Source organism: Solanum lycopersicum, chromosome 5, assembly GCF_036512215.1.
Source record: "Solanum lycopersicum chromosome 5, SLM_r2.1".
Classification (NCBI taxonomy): Eukaryota; Viridiplantae; Streptophyta; class Magnoliopsida; order Solanales; family Solanaceae; genus Solanum; species Solanum lycopersicum.
In genome coordinates, this window is record NC_090804.1 from 62,626,096 (window position 1) to 62,638,043 (window position 11,948).

Sequence of the window (11,948 nt, forward strand, 5' to 3'; positions counted from 1 at the left end):
TGAAACGAGATAAAGAGAGAGAGGGAGAGAGAGATTTTTGGGTCCAAATTCGGGTTCTGTTCGCCTTGACCGAATTTTGGACCCACCTGCTTTTGGGTTTTAACCCATTTTAACCTGTCCTAATCTAAACATATAAAATAAATACGAGAAAGAAAAGCAACAAGGGCTTATGCCCATTACAAAATAAAAAAACAAAAATGCAAAATAAAATAAGGGAAAAGTCTTCTAGTCCATTTCTTCAAGTTTCTCCAATCTTTTTAACTCTGGGATCCCCTCGTCGGTCGACTCGATGAAAGAAATTTTGAGACTTTAGATTAATTCTTGGAGCAAAGCGAGAACCCATGGAGTCCGTAGAACTCACTCGAAGGAGCTCATGCAAGAGAAGACGATAAGAATTAATATATAAAATGGCATATATTCTATCGGTAATAATCAAACTAACTATACACAATGCCATAGTAATCCCCAATAAAAAGAAAACAGGGCAACAACCGATAAGTAATGAAGGATATGTAAAAAAAAACTGCCCGGCTTTTGAAAATCTAAATGATAACATATATATATATATATATATATATATATGTATATATATATATATATATATATATATATGTATATATATATATATCTAACATTACGTATCATCCAAAGCCAAAATATATACATATATATATATATATATATATATATATATGTATATATATATATATCTAACATTACGTATCATCCAAAGCCAAAATAGAATTGCTGATTTTTTTTCTTTATATTTTATTTTTATTTTTTAAAACTTTCTTTTTAAAAAAAACGTATATGGGGATTAACAACATTGTTGACAAAAACTTAACACAAACAAAAGGGAATGAACAAAGCAACATTAATATTACATAAAAAAAACGATAGCACACAAACTAGTATTAACAACAATAATAATCAAAGTCATAACATAATTCAAGCAAGCATACAATTACTTCCTACTGTGACTAAATGACCTGTCAAATAAGAAAATAACAATGTAAAAGGGTGGTAAAATCGCAACATGCACAGATCTAGAACTTGTCTTTCACAGATGAGTTGCTAACCAAAATGGATACACTTTAACATATTTCTTTAACAAACATAAAAGGAAAACATGTGCACCCATGAGAAACATAAAACCACCTTAGGCCCAGCTCTTAAAGTTAATGTTTGAACAAAGCTTGGCCAAGAAAGCAAATTTCAGAGAGGAGAAAGCTCAAAGATATACCCCTGTTGCCCCTATTGCAATATTCGAGACCAACTAATACACAACTATATACAACTGTTCCTAATATGCATTTTCCGTAGTCAAATATCACCACAAGAACCAGCATCTATGTTGATCAAAATAACACATCACTATGCCTAAAGGACGATTTAACGATACTGAGACACCAACATCTTACCAAGGAAGAAAACAAAATCAAAAGGGGAGCCAGAACACAGCCAAATCAGAGAAAACAACGTTAATCACGACCATACCAATTTTATTATATGCTACGACTAAGCAGACGAACGGACAGAGCGAACACATCAACAAACGACAAACGAGACCAGAAGCGACTGACTAGATGGCCATCTTCGAACTCCTTTCCACATCGAAGAACAATACACCAAACGATAAAACGAAAGGAAAAGCATCAAGAGAACACCGAAAGGAAGGAGTATTACCTTTCCGGCGCAGCAAAACCGAGACGCAAACGAGCAGTAATAGCGACAAGCCTCCACACTTGAACGACAACCTCTCGCTTTGGAACGAATCCTTCTCAAAATCTAATTCCAATGTTTTCCAGCAGCCAACAGAAGAGAACCAAAATGTTTTCGATAATAAGTTTTATACTCCTCAATGATAAACTCTCCAAGTTTGCTAACGATTTTCAACTCGAAAAATTCCAATAGAAGTTCCCACCAAAAATCTAACCCACAAAAATCTAACCAAGATTTTTTCCAACTAAATTTCTAACCCCCTTATTCTGAAAATGGAGGGGGGTTTATATAGAGGGGGGATTTAGGTTTCTTCATTTCGATTTGAAATTCGAATTCCGGAAGGACGACTCGAGCGGGAAAAGAGGTGGAGGGTCGAGATGAGTTCGAGGTCCTTGCGAGCTACGTGGCGCAATCCCACGCTGCAAGGACGAAGTTTGCAGCCTTCCTTGCTGCCATACCTGCGCGAACGTACTATCGTACGAGTCGCAGAAGACAACGACATGAAATGGAGCCGTTGCGCAGTTCGCGTGAGGGAGAGGATGAGAGAGAGCGACGCGGGAGAGGTGAACACACGAAGGCAACACGCGGGGGGAGGGGGGAGCGCTGGGTATTTTGGGGATTTCATTTTTGGTGTCTGTTTTTTTTTTTTGCTGCGTTTTCTGGGTTTCTTCGTTGCTCTCTCTTTTTCGAAAATGTTGGGGTATCGCGTGGGGAAGGGAGAGAGCGTGAGGGAGAAGAGGAGATGAAGGAGAGAGCGTGAGGGTTTGGGGGAGAGGGTCTGGGAAAGGGGAAGAAGAAAGGGAGGGGGGTCGCGTGGGGGAGATACGCGTGAGGGAGAGACGAGAGAGGGTTCTGTTTTGGCTGTGTATCGTGGGGAGAGAAAGAAGGAAGGGGGGAAGAGGGGATTTGGGTCGGGTTTCGGTTTGGGGTTGGGTTGAGGGGAATGGGCCGAATATGGGCTGCTGAAAGGGAGGTGTGTTTGGGCTGACATTGGGTTGGAGGGGAAGAAGGGAATTGATTGGATTTGGTACAGAAGTGGGCCTGGGAGTTAAGTGTGAAGGTGGGCTGAAAAATTGGAAAAAGGAGAGTGGGTTAGATTAAAAAGAGGGCCAACTTTAGTTAAAACAAAATTAAAAATTGGCTAATTCTTAAATAAAAAATGAACTTGTATTAATTAATCGACGAGCTCCCCTTTTTAGCAAAATAATTATTAAAATCGTAAGAAGTGATTAAAGTATAATTATAATTTAGATTAAACTAGTTTAATAAAATACATAGGCATATTTCTTAGAGGGTTCTTGAATAATCATAAAATATACAAACTATATACATAATTATGCAACGTATATATATTATCTAAAGTTATGATAAGTAGCATAAAATCCACGTATTATATATATATATATATATATATATATATATATATATATATATATATATATATATATATATATATATATATATTCTTATATATATTTTTTTAATTTTCGCAAGATTTATAAAACTAATTAATTTGAATAATTTAAAAAATTCACGAAGCTCGATAATTTATTTACACCGACGCGGGTCAAAATTGGGTGTCAACAACTGTCCCTCATTTTACTTGGGTTGATGCAAGCAACTCGAGGAAAATGAAATTGACCAAACCAATTTTGACCAACCTCATTCGTTTTTTTCTTCTTCTTCTTTTTTTTTTAAAAAAAGGATTTGACAAAGGATTTAGGAATTATGTCCGAACCCGCGAAACGGGTTTCCTACATGTCTCAGCCTATATGAGAATTCAGGCCACTTGTAGTTCGATAAGCTTGATTTATCGTACGATTTTGAAAGAATCAAAAGCCACCTCGATACCGAATTATGAAGGTATCGAGATGCTTGAGAATAGAATTCGAGAGCGAATGTTGGAATACAGCCGAGTTTTCAACATTGAATCCGCCTACATACCCTTAAACCTTTGGAATCAGGCTGTGTGTAGTTCGACTCGATCGGTGGAAAAGAAAATCTATTATGCTAGATAACCTTTGGTTTTGGACAAGTGACAAATTAACGAGGACGAAAAGGAGGCTTGTAACCTCTTTAGCCATGAATGTGGCGCGTTTCAAACCAACTTACACGGACATAATTTCCAAAGCTCTTGGCGTATTGTCACTCGGATTGGAAACTTGCTTCCGATAAATCGAAACTTTCGGATGTGAGACTGAAACTGACAGGACTAAAGGAAGACCCGCATGCCTCGAGAGGGTGAATCGATTGTGGTGGAAGTCGCTCCTCAGCTCGCGTCCTAAGAGTTTGACACTCCTCTTTGGACTGTGTCCCAGTTCGCTGCTAAGAAAAAGTTCCACGTTGTGCTGCATCCCTTTTGATGTCGTCCGCACCTGTGGTTTTTGGAGAATTCATCCTTTTGGATGCTCTCAACAAAGACTGAGATAAAACTCGTCAGCTTAAAAATGCAATTAGGATGGGAGACAGTGTCTTTTTACCGTGCCAACACTTCATTGTTCTCCTCAAATCGACGTCGACTCGATTGGTCTGGCGTCCAGCAAATAAAGCTTATGTCTTGTGTTTTGCAATAAAATCTTCAATGTACTCTTCATTTGATGCTAAAATAAATAAATAGACGTTGATGCGATGTTGATGTCTCTTTTGTCGTTATCTTCGATGCTCTTTTTGATGTCTACCTTTATATTAAATAACAAAATGCAATCGAGGCCAATGGATAAGTGTTGCTCTTTCTTTATCCGTTTATGTCCTCTTACGGGGCATGAATATCTTCCCGCGATACATAAATTTCTGCGAGACATGAATCTTCTTGCGATGCATAACTTTCAGCGAGGCATAAAATCTTCTCGCGGTGTAAAAGTTTCAATGCGGCATGGATTCTTCTCGTGATGCATAAATCCAGCGAGGTATAAAGCCTTCTCGCGATATATAAATTTGACGAGGCATGAAATCTTATCGTCGTGCATAAATTCAAGCGAGGTATAAAGACTTCTCGCGATATATAATTTTGACGAGGCATGAAGTCTTTTTGTCGAGCATAAATTCCAGCGAGGTATAAAGTCTTCTCGCGATGTATAAATTTTGATGAGGCATGAAATCTTCTCGTCGAGCATAAATTCCAGCGAGGTATAAAGTCTTCTCGCGATGTATAAATTTCAACGAGGCATGAAATCTTCTCGTCGAGCATAAATTCCAGCGAGGTATAAAGTCTTCTCGCGATGTATAAATTTTAAATTCACGATGCATGATTTTCGCGGTGCATGACTTTTTGCAATGCATGATTTTCCGTGATGCATGATTTTTCGCAATGCATGATTTTCACAATGCATGATTTTCGCGATGCATGCTTTTCCGCAATGCATGATTTTCGCGATGCATGATTTTCCGCGATGCATGATTTTCGCGATGCACGATTTTTGCGCAATGCATGATTTCCGCGATGCATGATTTTCCGCAATGCATGATTTTCGCGATGCACGATTTTCTGCAATGCATGATATTTGTGATGCACGATTTTGCGCAATGCATGATTTTCGCGATGCATGATTTTCCGCAATGCATGATTTTCGCGATGCACGATTTTTGCGCAATACATGATTTCCGCGATGCATGATTTTTTGCAATGCACGATTTTCGCAATGCATGATTTTCCGTAATGCATGATTTCCGCGATGCATGATTTCCACGATGCATGATTTTCCGCAATGCATGATTTTTGTGATGTATGATTTTTAGCAATGCATGATTTTTGACGAGGCCTAGATGGCTCGATAATGTTTCAACTGTAATGAGGTGGATGGCTCGATAATGTTCCAACTGTAAGGAGGTGGATAACTCGATAATGTTCCAACTGTAACGAGGTGGATGTCTCGATAATGTTCCAACTGTAACGAGGTGGATGGCTCGATAATGTTCCAACTGTAACGAGGTGGATGGCTCGATAATGTTCCAACTGTAACGAGGTGGATGGTTCGATAATGTTCCACTGTAACGAGGTGGATAGCTCGATAATATTCTCACTGTAACGAGGTGGATGGCTCGATAATGTTCCACTGTAACGAGGTGGATGACTCGATAATGTTCCAACTGTAACGAGGTGGATGGCTCGATAATGTTCCACTGTAACAAGGTGGATGGCTCGATAATGTTCCAACTGTAACGAGGCGTATGGCTCGATAATGTTCCAACTGTAACGAGGTGGATGGCTCGATAATGTTCCAACTGTAACGAGGTGGACGACTCGATAATATTCCACTGTAACGAGGTGGATGGCTCGATAATGTTCCACTGTAACGAGGTGGATGGCTCGATAATGTTCCAACTGTAACGAGGCGTATGGCTCGATAATGTTTCAACTGTAACGAGGTGGATGGCTCGATAATGTTCCTGCAAGATAAAAAGAGACTTTTTTAGAAATCACTTGAGGCAATATAAAGGAATAGAGATAAAATAAGGTGGAAGATTTTCTAGGTGTTGTTGAGAAGTCCATGATGGGTGCAAGTGACGCCTTTTGTCATTCTTGACAGCTTTATATAGCCATTTTTGTGACTTCAATGTTTCTTCATCCAAAGAAAAATTCTTAGTTTGAAAGACTGAGTTGTGTTGGTTTTGCCTCCATGCTCCTTCTTGCAGTTGACTTGCACGCTCGCCTGTCTTTGTATGGCATATTTGACGGAATTTTGAGGACCTTCCCCAAAAACTTGTCCCGGTCTACAATATATGAGAACTCACATAAACTTGCTCTGTTAACTTTGAGGTTGCTCATTCTGGAATTTTGAGGCCCCTCCTCAAAATTTGTCTCAATTTACCTCAACAAGTAACAAATGACATTTGTGAAATTTTTGAGATCATCTCAAAAATTCTGTCCCAGTTGCAAAATAGATTGTCGTAATTTTTTAGATTCATCCAAGGCTAACTCCGTCGAATTTTGGTCTTCTGTTTTGACATGTTAAAGAAATCCAACTTTAGATGAATTTTGAGATCCTCTCAACAGTTCTATCCCAGTTTCCATTATGAAGGGAAATGGAAATCTTACTGGGTGTATGACCGAGCCGTTGTGGCGCTTACGTATCCCGTTGGATCAGGAATCAGGTCAAACGTAGTTCCCACAAAGAAAAGTGCGATACATTTTCAAAAGAAAGGTAACAAAACTTCATATGCAAAATTTGGCCAATGTTGGGCATTCTTCTTCTCGAATGAATATCTTCAAATGACTCAGTTCAGAAATGTCTTGTACTCACTCTTGAGCATCCAATACGTCATCCATTCAGGTGGTTTCCTCAATATTGATCAAGTTGTTGTTGATCATGTTTTGTATCTTGTGCTTCAGAGTTGAACAATTCTCTGTGTCGTGTCCACGGCTCCTGAATGATAAGCACATCTGTGGTCAGCTCTGTAAAATTTTCCCAAAGGATTGGCTGGTCTTCCTTCTATAGGATAGAGCATACCCATTGCTTTCAACCTTTCATAAAGTTGAGTTTGAGACTCCCTTAATGGGGTAAATACCTTAGGAGCCTTCCTGAATTTTGGGCGAGGAAATTTTTCCTGACTGACATTATGGTTTTGATATTTCCTCTGAGAAGCTGACCTCATATGGGTAGCCGTGATCATGCTTACCTCCTCCACCTTTCCTTTTGATTTATCCACATCAGTAATTCTGGTAGATTTTCCATTAGATCACAATGCGGTAAGTTTGGTGAGCTTTCCTGTCTTGAAACCATCTTCCAAAGCTTCTCCCACTTTGACAATCTCGACAAACTTTTGTCCCATCATACATAACATTCTTTCATAGTACTCAGGCTCTTGAGTACGAATGAACATTTCAGTGATCTCACGTTCGGACATTGGAGGTTGAACTCTCGCGGCCTCTTTTCTCCAACGAAAAGCGTACTCTCGATAATTTTCTGTAGACTTCTGTTTGATCTTCTCCAAGTAGTAGCGATGTGGGGCATCTTCTACGTTATGTCCAAATCTTTTCGTGAAATCCTTTGCGAGTGCATTCCAACTTTTCCATTGTTTCAGCTCCTGTGATGTAAGCCACTCCAGAGCTTCTCCACTTAGACTTCGACCGAAGAGACGCATCAATAATGCTTCGTTTTTGCCAACTCCCACGAGTTGATCACAATAAAATTTCAAATGTGCCAGAGGATTTCCTGTTCCGTTAAAATAGACAAACTTTGGCACTTTGAACCCTTCTGGAAGGTCGAGATTTGGATGGATACATAAATCCTTATAGCTTATTCCATCGACTTCAAAAATATAGTGCAACTCCTTCATGGCTCTCCTGATCTCTTCTTTCATATTCACCTTGACTACCTCATCTTTTGACCTCCACTCTCTCTCATGTTCCTTATAGTGATCAAGCTCGGAATAGTTGGCATAAGGTTCATTTGAATATGGGATTTGGAAAGTAGTCTTTTGAGGTATGGGTGGAACAATGGAGGGATTCCGGGTATTTTGAGTGGCTTGATAATTTTGGGGGAAAGTTTGAGGATCGGTATTTCGGTTTTGAAGATGGGGGAGGGTTTGAGCATTGTTCGTATTTTGGTTTTGAGGGAGATGGAGGATTTGAAGGTTAGTATTTTGTGGATGTTGTGGTGCTTGACACGATGTGGTGGCGTGACGGGGATTGGGGATAGTTGAGTCAGTGGTTGGATGATTTTGAGCGGGGTTAGAGAGAAGGTTCTGAACCTGTTTCGTGCTTGAGGGGGGAAAGTGGAGTGGAGTTATTCCATCTCTTGGGGGGTTGAGGGATGAAACTGGATTAGGCAAATCTTGCATTCTTTGCATTTCGACCCTTATTTCGGCAATCTGTTGCATCAATTGCATAATTAATTCATTTTTATCAGCGGCGGCGGGTTGAGCCACGACAATATCATTCATGTCGATCTCATCATTGTTATCCCCCATTGTTGTCTTTTTTTTTTTGCAAATTTTGATCGAAAAAGGAATCTTTAGGGCCTTAGACCTACAGATCAATTTTAAATACCTGAAAAATGAAAAAACTCAAAAGACCAATATGTTAGTGTCTGTAGGTGGTAAATAGTACAAGACATCACATATAGGTGTAAACACATAAGAACACAAACAAATATTGCGCGTTCTAAACAGATATGTGACCCTTTTGTGCCAAGGGTGGTCCTAGCGATTTGAGGGATGTATACGTCATTTGAAACATTTCATTGCCGCAAAACTCAAATTTAATAAAACTCAATGGGGATACACAATAGGGAAATGTATACAAAATAATCAGTCCCACGCAGGGGTACGACCCTAAACTATTCCTCCACGAAAGATCCTTCTTCTTTCTTGACTTTTTTGTAACCTTCGGGTGCCAACGTCTTTGGATGGACTAGTAGCTGTTAAAGCTCTTTCTTTAACTATAATCTAATCCTTATCCAATGAGACAATGATTTTCTCAAACAACGTATACATCCTTCAAATTTAAACAGTAAGTATGAACGTCCATTTAGGTCGTGGGCCGTTTTGGACTCAAAGTGGTCTTCTAATGGGCCCGACACTCCTTGGGTGTCGGGTCGTCTTAGGCCAATGCGCTATTTTTCGAGATTGGATTTCGCTCTATCTTAGTTTGACTAAGAGTGGATTGTATTTAAAGTGGAATGGGTAACCCAAGCGGACTACTTGGGCTGGGACAATTAACGATCGTTGACTATCAAGTAGTCAACTACACTCGTCAGGGTGCCCCGAGAAGATTTTTGGTTAACGAAGGACTGCGAACCCGCATAATCTTCCTTTAGTAGAAATGTAATAAGTGTCGTTTGACGGAAGTATGTATCTTATGCATGCAACAGTTTAGAGATCTAACGAATTTAAACACTTAAACAATCGATCGCATATAATCAAATATGTTAATCTTAGGGTTAGAATCCTCCATAGTCCCCAGCGGATTCGCCATTTTTGTTTTATCGAAAAATGATTTCGAAATGAGCTTGTTTAATTTTAAAGGTATTTTCGACTTTTAGGAATCGCCACTTAATTTTTAAGGAAAATTAAGAAAACTTGTCTCTAAACAACTTAAACAGAAAAAATTGTTTTGAAACATTTTAAGGGGTTCGGGATTCCTATTAGCGTCTTAGGAAGGTTTCGAAAAAGCACCTAAGACGCTCCGCTAACTTACAGTTTTCCGGCGATTAACTTATTTGATTATTTATTTTAACTATTGCAATTGAATTTCTTAAGATTTTTATCTAGGCTAATTCTACAAGTTAAAATATTCATTGTTTTGGGATTCAATTTTTATTTTTTAAGTTTGATAAAATAAAAGGCGTCGATGGGGTTTGGAGTTTTCTAATCCTAAGCTAACGTCGTTCAAAACAAAACAAGTAGTGAAACGAGATAAAGAGAGAGAGGGAGAGAGATTTTTGGTTCCAAATTCGGGTTTTGTTCGCCTTGACCGAATTTTGGACCCACCTGCTTTTGGGTTTTAACCCATTTTAACCTGTCCTAATCTAAACATATAAAATAAATACGAGAAAGAAAAGCAACAAGGGCTTATGCCCATTACAAAATAAAAAAACAAAAATGCAAAATAAATAAGGGAAAAGTCTTCTAGTCCATTTCTTCAAGTTTCTCCAATCTTCTTAACTCCAGGATCCCCTCATCGGTCGACTCGATGAAAGAAATTTTGAGACTTTAGATTTATTCTTGGAGCAAAGCGAGAACCCATGGAGTCCGTAGAACTCACTCGAAGGAGCTCATGCAAGAGAAGACGATAAGAATTAATATATAAAATGGCTTATATTCTATCGGTAATAATCAAACTAACTATACACAATGCCATAGTAATCCCCAATAAAAAGAAAACAGGGCAACAACCGATAAGTAATCAAGGATATGTAAAAAAAAACTGCCCGGCTTTTGAAAATCTAAATGATAACATATAGATTATATATATATATAAATATATATATATAACATTACGTATCATCCAAAGCCAAAATAGAATTGCTGATTTTTTTTCTTTATATTTTATTTTTATTTTTTAAAACTTTCTTTTTAAAAAAAACGTATATGGGGATGAACAACATTGTTGACAAAAACTTAACACAAACAAAAAGGAATGAACAAAGCAACATTAATATTACATAAAAAAAACGATAGCACACAAACTAGTATTAACAACAATAATAATCAGTCATAACATAATTCAAGCAAGCATACAATTACTTCCTACTGTGACTAAATGACCTGTCAAATAAGAAAATAACAATGTAAAAGGGTAGTAAAATCGCAACATGCACAGATCTTGAACTTGTCTTTCACAGACGAGTTGCTAACCAAAATGGATACACTTTAACATATTTCTTTAACAAACATAAAAGGAAAACATGTGCACCCATGAGAAACATAAAACCACCTTAGGCCCCAGCTCTTAAAGTTAATGTTTGAACAAAGCTTGGCCAAGAAAGCAAATTTCAGTAGAGGAGAAAGCTAAAAGATATACACCTGTTGCCCCTATTGCAATATTCGAGACCAACTAATACACAACTATCAACAACTGTTCCTAATATGCATTTTCCGTAGCCAAATATTACCACAAGAACCAGCATCTATGTTGATCAAAATAACACATCACTATGCCTAAAGGACGATTTAACGATACTAAGACACCAACATCTTACCAAGGAAGAAAACAAAATCAAAAGGGGAGCCAGAACACAGCCAAATCAGAGAAAACAACGTTAATCACGACCATACCAATTTTATTATATGCTACGACTAAGCAGACGAACGGACAGAGCGAACACATCAACAAACGACAAACGAGACCAGAAGCGACTGACTAGATGGCCATCTTCGAACTCCTTTCCACATCGAAGAACAATACACCAAACGATAAAACGAAAGGAAAAGCATCAAGAGAACACCGACAGGAAGGAGTATTACCTTTCCGGCGCAGCAAAACCGAGACGCAAACGAGCAGTAATAGCGACAAGCCTCCACACTTGAACGACAACCTCTCGCTTTGGAACGAATCCTTCTCAAAATCTAATTCCAATGTTTTCCAGCAGCCAACAGAAGAGAACCAAAATGTTTTCGATAATAAGTTTTATACTCCTCAATGATAAACTCTCCAAGTTTGCTAACGATTTTCAACTCGAAAAATTCCAATAGAAGTTCCCATCAAAAATCTAACCAAGATTTTTTCCAACTAAATTTCTAACCCCCTTATTCTGAAAATGGAGGGGGGTTTATATAGAGGGGGG